The sequence below is a fragment of the Bacillus rossius genome, unplaced genomic scaffold (genome assembly GCF_032445375.1).
Source record: "Bacillus rossius redtenbacheri isolate Brsri unplaced genomic scaffold, Brsri_v3 Brsri_v3_scf36, whole genome shotgun sequence".
Lineage (NCBI taxonomy): Eukaryota > Metazoa > Arthropoda > Insecta > Phasmatodea > Bacillidae > Bacillus > Bacillus rossius.
In genome coordinates this window covers 1-6,325 of record NW_026962546.1, presented here as the reverse complement: position 1 = coordinate 6,325, position 6,325 = coordinate 1, and the positions used below count along the sequence as shown (strand labels likewise).

Genomic DNA, 6,325 nt, shown 5'->3' with positions numbered 1-6,325 from the left:
GCTGCTGCCCGGGGAGCTGGCCAAGCACGCTGTCAGCGAGGGCACCAAGGCTGTCACCAAATACACCAGCTCCAAGTGAGCAGGTCTGGTGTGCACATGCTTACATAAACGGTCCTTTTCAGGACCAAGAACATGATCATGAAAGGAAATGCTTCTGCTGCTGTTCTACAATTCCCTCAATCCCTATGATAGTAAATGTAAGCTTAACCAAGGCAGAAATATTTTCATTAAAAAAAGTCTTTAAGACGCATGGTTTACTGGCTGAGATATATATATATATATTTTTTTTTTTGCTTACTTCTGTGGTCATTAGTACATTGCTACAAATATATTTATATATATAAAAAAATAAATAAAAAAATCCTTTCTATTTAATTTAGTTAGATCATATATCAATATTAATGGCAAAGACCAGTTGCATCGATTCACTTTGAAAATAATTCCATTTGTGCTAAAACTGGACACAGTAAAAAAAAAAAAAAAAAAAAAAAATATATATATACACACACACACACACACACACACATAATTCGAATTCATATTATGCTTAACTGCGTTTGAATTTGCAATCATGCACAAGATGTTTTGTACTTCGAAGTAAAAACAACATAATGTACTATTTAACTACCCACAGTACAAATGGATCCAAAAAAAAAGTGAATTTTCATGCAGACGAAAATGCTTACATTTATTCTATTTATATTAAGTACCCATTACTAACAGCTTATACTGGGTGGAATACAACAGTTGACATGATTTTACTTATATGGCAATTTAATATTTAACCAAAATTAATGGTAAACTAATATTTTAAAGTGTCATTTATGGCCCCTTACCTTCAGCATGTTTGCTTCCTTGCACACAAACGAGGACAAACACATCACCCAACTGAAAAAAAAAAAAAAATTTCACTTGCATCACAAATAATTTAAAATTTTTCACCACATGAAGTAAATATTTCGCAATAAAAAAAAATATAGCCCTAGGACTCGTGTGCACACCTTTTCTTCCCCACATCGCACACGCAAACAAAACTTCCAAATTATTACAAAATCACTCGATTATTATACATACATAAACACACATGTATTTTCCGAATAAGTGAGAAATGCAGGCCGATGAAAGTCAAATTTCGTTTCGGAAATTAAATCTCGCACAACTACCGACACATAACCAAACTTGCGTACATTTACATAGCATTAACCCTCTAAATAATAAACAAATGAAAGCAGAAAAAACAACATCGCTACCCACCGCGCGCGCTCCTGGCGGCGGGAGTAGGAACTACTTTGCACACAGACCGACATAGCCCCCTGCCAAAAACAGTAAAATAAATAATATATATAAGTCTTTTGGCGGGAAAAAATTTCTCAACCGCCTGGGAGCACCCTAGTGTGTGCCTGTCTTTAGGTTATGTTACTTTTAACTTCATTTTCTACAGGCAGACGCGAGGGTGCTCGCCCATTATTTTTATTTTTTTAAATTCTTTCCTACCTTTGGTGTGCCATGCAAGAATTTATCGTCAAAATGGCGGCCCCGAGTGCAAATTTCTCGTCTGCACTGCTGGCTGGATGATTATGTGATGTTTTGAAGGAGGGTGTTTTTTTTTTTGTTTGGATTTTGTGTGAGGGGGGGAGGGGGCTGGGCTAGCTTTTTTTTTTTTTTAAATTTTCTAAACATTCATCTCTTATGTAACAGTGTTCAGCATTAAAAAATTTAAAAGAAGAGGCACTTACTCATCAATTTCAAAACAGCCTATGAAGAAAAATAAAAAAAATTTAAATTCATTCCAGTTTTATACATTCATGATTTGATCACATGTATAACTTTTCTTTTTTATTACCTTATTTAATTTTATTATTATTACTACTATTGCTGCTACAACCTAGAAGATACCTCAGTGATACTAATACCTGCTGGTAAAGTTAAAGGTTTCACCTTTCTTTCTTTAAACATATCACAATACCTTTCTTGAGTTAAATATTATCTAATGGCTTTAAGAAGTTATGGTAATGTTCATCAGTTATAGAGTGTGGGTTTGTGTGTGTGTGTGAGAGTGTATTTTGAAGAGGGCTTTGGTGGTTGGGATGGTGAGGGTGGTGGGTGTTGTGTGTGTGGAGGGGGGGGGGGGGGGGGGAAGTAAAAGAGTGTTCATTACACGATTTCTCCTGTTGTTTGTAACAATCACACCTGGTATAGCTATTTCGAGTGGCAAATACAAACTGCAAAAAAAAAACATCTATATCATTGCCAACGGCCATATCACGATGAACACACCGGTTCTCGTCCGATCACCGAAGTTAAGCATCGTCGAGCGTGGTTAGTACTTAGATGGGTGACCGCTTGGGAACACCACGTGCCGTTGGCACTACTATTTTGCACCCTACAGAAAAAAATTTTTTTTTAAAAATTTCAATTTTAAATTTTTTTTTCCCCCACAATCACCACATTTCCCCCCCCCCCCCCCCCTAACACACACACACACACACACTCACTCTCTCTCAATCAATCAATCAATCAATCAATCAATCAATCACTCACTCAATCACTCACTCACTCACCCACCCAGCAGCAGCTGTGAATCTTTGCATGTGTATACCTCATACAAAATTCAAAGTGAAAAAATAAATAGATAAGTGTATATGTATGTATGTATGTATGTATGTATGTATGTATGTATGTATATATGTATATATATATATATATATATATATATATATATAAACACACACACACACACCTATTTTGAAGTTTCTCTGTTTCAGTGGGCAGTTATGTATAATAATGAGAGATTCAAAAAGACGTTGATAACAATGTCATCAATGCCTGTTTAGTGTGCTCATTTGTTGGATGGTCGGCAGCAATACTAGAGGTGGTACAGCTGTAACCTGTAAAATTGTACCTGCAATGTGTTGTGTATGGAAAAAAATAAAAATTATATCATCTAAATTTTTGTTATCCAACAATAACCTTCCCATCAATGCATGATGTCACAGTAGCCATAGCTCTACTCTTTCTGCCATATAACATTGGGGGAAAAAAAAAAAAAAAGGAGCTATTAGAATAATAACAAAAGATAAAAAATCATCTAACTGCAGACCAAAATTCAAAAAACTTAAAGTCCTGACTGCCATAAATGAATACGTTCTAGAAACTTTTTATTCATTCTTAAGAAAAAGAAGAAAAAAAAAATTATTATTTTTTTTTTTTTTTTTTTTTTTTAGATATTCGCACATAGGTATAACACCAGAAATGCTAGTAAATTGAGGATAGTTGAACATAACACTAGGCGATTTGAAAATGGACTAAATTACTTGGGAGTAAAACTTTACAACTTAATATCACAGAAAATAACTAAAACAATTTACCAGTATTAAAAAAAAAAACAGTAAAAAAAATTCTTCTAGAATATCCTACCTACCCTCTGAAGCTATTCTTTAATTTGATTGATAATAGAGAAATTGAACTGTTAATTTGTTGAATGGACTTGTGATAACAGCTGCTTCATGTTTTGCATAAAGTTAAATTGTGTAACATGTTATGTATTTTTTTTTTTTGAAATTTTTTTTCTTGGTAACTTGCATCATGTAAATATTAATTGTCTGCACATACATGTTCTATATCCCGGAGCCTTGACTCCACGTGGGATCAACAGAACAAAAATACAAAAAAAAAAAAAAAATCCAGCTCACTAATCTAGGTGCATTTTGCTAACAATATTTGGAATATATATATATATTTTTTTTTGTGTAACATGCAAATTCTGTATTATTCTGCACACATTATTTATAATCTTCTATCATTTTCTTAGATAATAACTATTAATTCATAAAATAGATTGTGTGTGCATAACCTCCTGGAAACATTTGCACTTACCTCCTACTTTACTTTTTCATTTAAGCAATCCTATTCGCATGTATACACTTAGGTTGCAGCATCGAAATTGTGTAAAATTCAAAGTGTGTATTGCCTGAAAAAAAAAAAAAAAAAAAAAAGACATACCAAATATTTGCATACAGCGACACACTACATATTTGCACACAGTGGAGTTTTGCGGTAATTAACCTAGCACAATTTACCACACGCAATCACACGCCCGCGATGAGATAACACACTCGCTGTTTTCCTGTTGACCGGCACGAGGAGTAAGAAAAATTGATATTTACACGAGCACACACTCCCACACTAGTCACAACGTCGGTCATCAAGTTGTGTTGAAAATTCCTGTAGCCTCTGTTTTCCCAAATGATTTCACTTAAAATTTCATTTAACAAGACCATAAACAAATTTACAATACTAATTTCTTAAACAAACACTTCAGCGAACAAGTGACTGTCGCATTCATTACAAAGCTTACAACTTAACAGATGTTTCCGATGTGAAATAAAATAAGAAAATGTTTTACAACCAACCTAGAACATTTAGTCAAAACGTTTTTGTCCTGGTTTATGATTATTTTCCGTGACATGAATGTTTCAAAACTAATAAAAATACGAATGCAGCCAAATATAATGAAGTTAGCACATAAAAGACGACTTAAAATATTTCATTTTTCGAGAATTGGCAGAGCAAGAACGCACAGGTCCAACGGAAATTTCTTTAAAGATAAACGACCATCGGACAAAAACACCCCCTCCCCTCATCCTCAAAAATACGTGAATAATATACTTTTTCAATTATATTTTTATCGTTTTTTTTTTTTTTTTTTAATATACTCATTAAAACTTCAAAATAAGCAGGTACTCGTGTGTTTTTCTCTCTACAATGTACCTGATCTCGGTGCGTAAACCTACATCATTTAGAGATGGAATTAATGTACACATACAAGTAAAATTTTGTTCCATTGTAAAATTGAGAGAAAGAAGGTTTTCCAAACGCATTAAGTATGGAGACTTTAAATAAGATTACGAGCTTATAAATGTTTGCAACGAAATAAAGTGACCATGTATCTGCAATTTCAAAAATATTTTTGCTCTGCTAACCTCACATGCAAGCAAGTAAAAATAACCTCACAACTTACTTACCTCTCTCAATTTCGCAGTACCAAAACATAGAAGGGATAAATAGGATAGTTTTTATTCGAAATCCTGCAAGAGTTTTAATTTTTATTAAAATATTTCTCCAATGTAGCATGTGTGTGGAATACTTCATCAGCAACTTGCATCTGCACCTTGAGTGAATTGAAGGGCAGCCAGTTTTAAAAGCTAAACAGAAACTGCACTCTTGAGAATGCATCAGATCCAAGTGAAATGCTTGTTGTGTGTACAGTTAAAAGTTTTATTATTCACACAATGAAAATGTAAACAAAATTTACTCACAATAATAATCACATCATCCTTGGAGGTGCACGAAGAAAGCCATTCCAGGTGGCACTGAACAAGGTGATTTGCTAGTGCTTCCACAGCAAACAGCCTTCATGAAATTATCTCCACATTTTCAGCATACTATACACTAAAGTATACCTAAGTTAATTTAACCATTTTCAAGTGATTCCAGCACAAATTACGTATTTGATTCCTTGAATAACATCTGCAAATGAAAAGTTCCCTGTTTGGTGTAGCAGTAAATTTAAACAGCTCGCAGTGCAAATTAAACAGTGCAGCTGCCATAAAAAAATTACACTATTAGTGGAACTGCCCATTATGTCATCGTAGACTGCTGACATTTAGAAAACATTGAAAAATCAGTGCTAAAGAAGCCCTACATTACTTTCGCTGTCCAAAGTGCGCTGCTCCCTACGTGAGCAAGGCATCGAGAATTTTCTGAACCGTCCGCAACCAGAAAATTGGGTAACCAGATATTTGCAGAGAGAAAAGAAAAAGAAAAGGAGAGTTTGCCTTGAGCCTTGGCCGAGGATGGACGTACGGAGAGGAGCTCCGCGCCTAAAGCTGTGTGTAGCACTTCACAGTGCTACCCAGTGTTTTCCTGAAAGGTAGCCTGTGCACCCAGAGTGCGCAGGCAGGTAGAGTGTAACGGTACCAGGTAAAGGTAGTATTAACGATCAACGAGCTCTGAGACACCCGGGGAGTTAGATCCCCTTCAGCCTAGCCTGAACCCGGCTAACTTAGCCCCGGGGGACGGTCAGTGGGTGCTCACGAGTGTGAGGCTGACGCGACTTAAAGACATAATGACAGAGATGGACGACTCAATGCCCTCCCCTCAGGAGGACGCAACCGATGGCGACTGGCAGACAGTCGCCACGAAAAAGGCGAAGAGGTCGCACCACGAGATGGCGGCCTCTTCCTCAACCGAGCAGGCGGGCCCCGCCCCCCCCAACCAACAGCCACCTGCGGCAGCGCCCAAGGCCCATCGCGTCAAGCCACTC

At 36.0% G+C, this 6,325-nt stretch overlaps 1 non-coding gene across 1 annotated transcript; it reads left to right on the top strand.

The window, feature by feature from the left end:
* Positions 1–2,249: 2,249 nt before the first annotated feature.
* LOC134544323 (5S ribosomal RNA) lies at positions 2,250–2,368 on the top strand. The gene has a single exon (XR_010077677.1). It is a non-coding gene; the product is annotated as a 5S ribosomal RNA (ribosomal RNA).
* Positions 2,369–6,325: the final 3,957 nt, after the last annotated feature.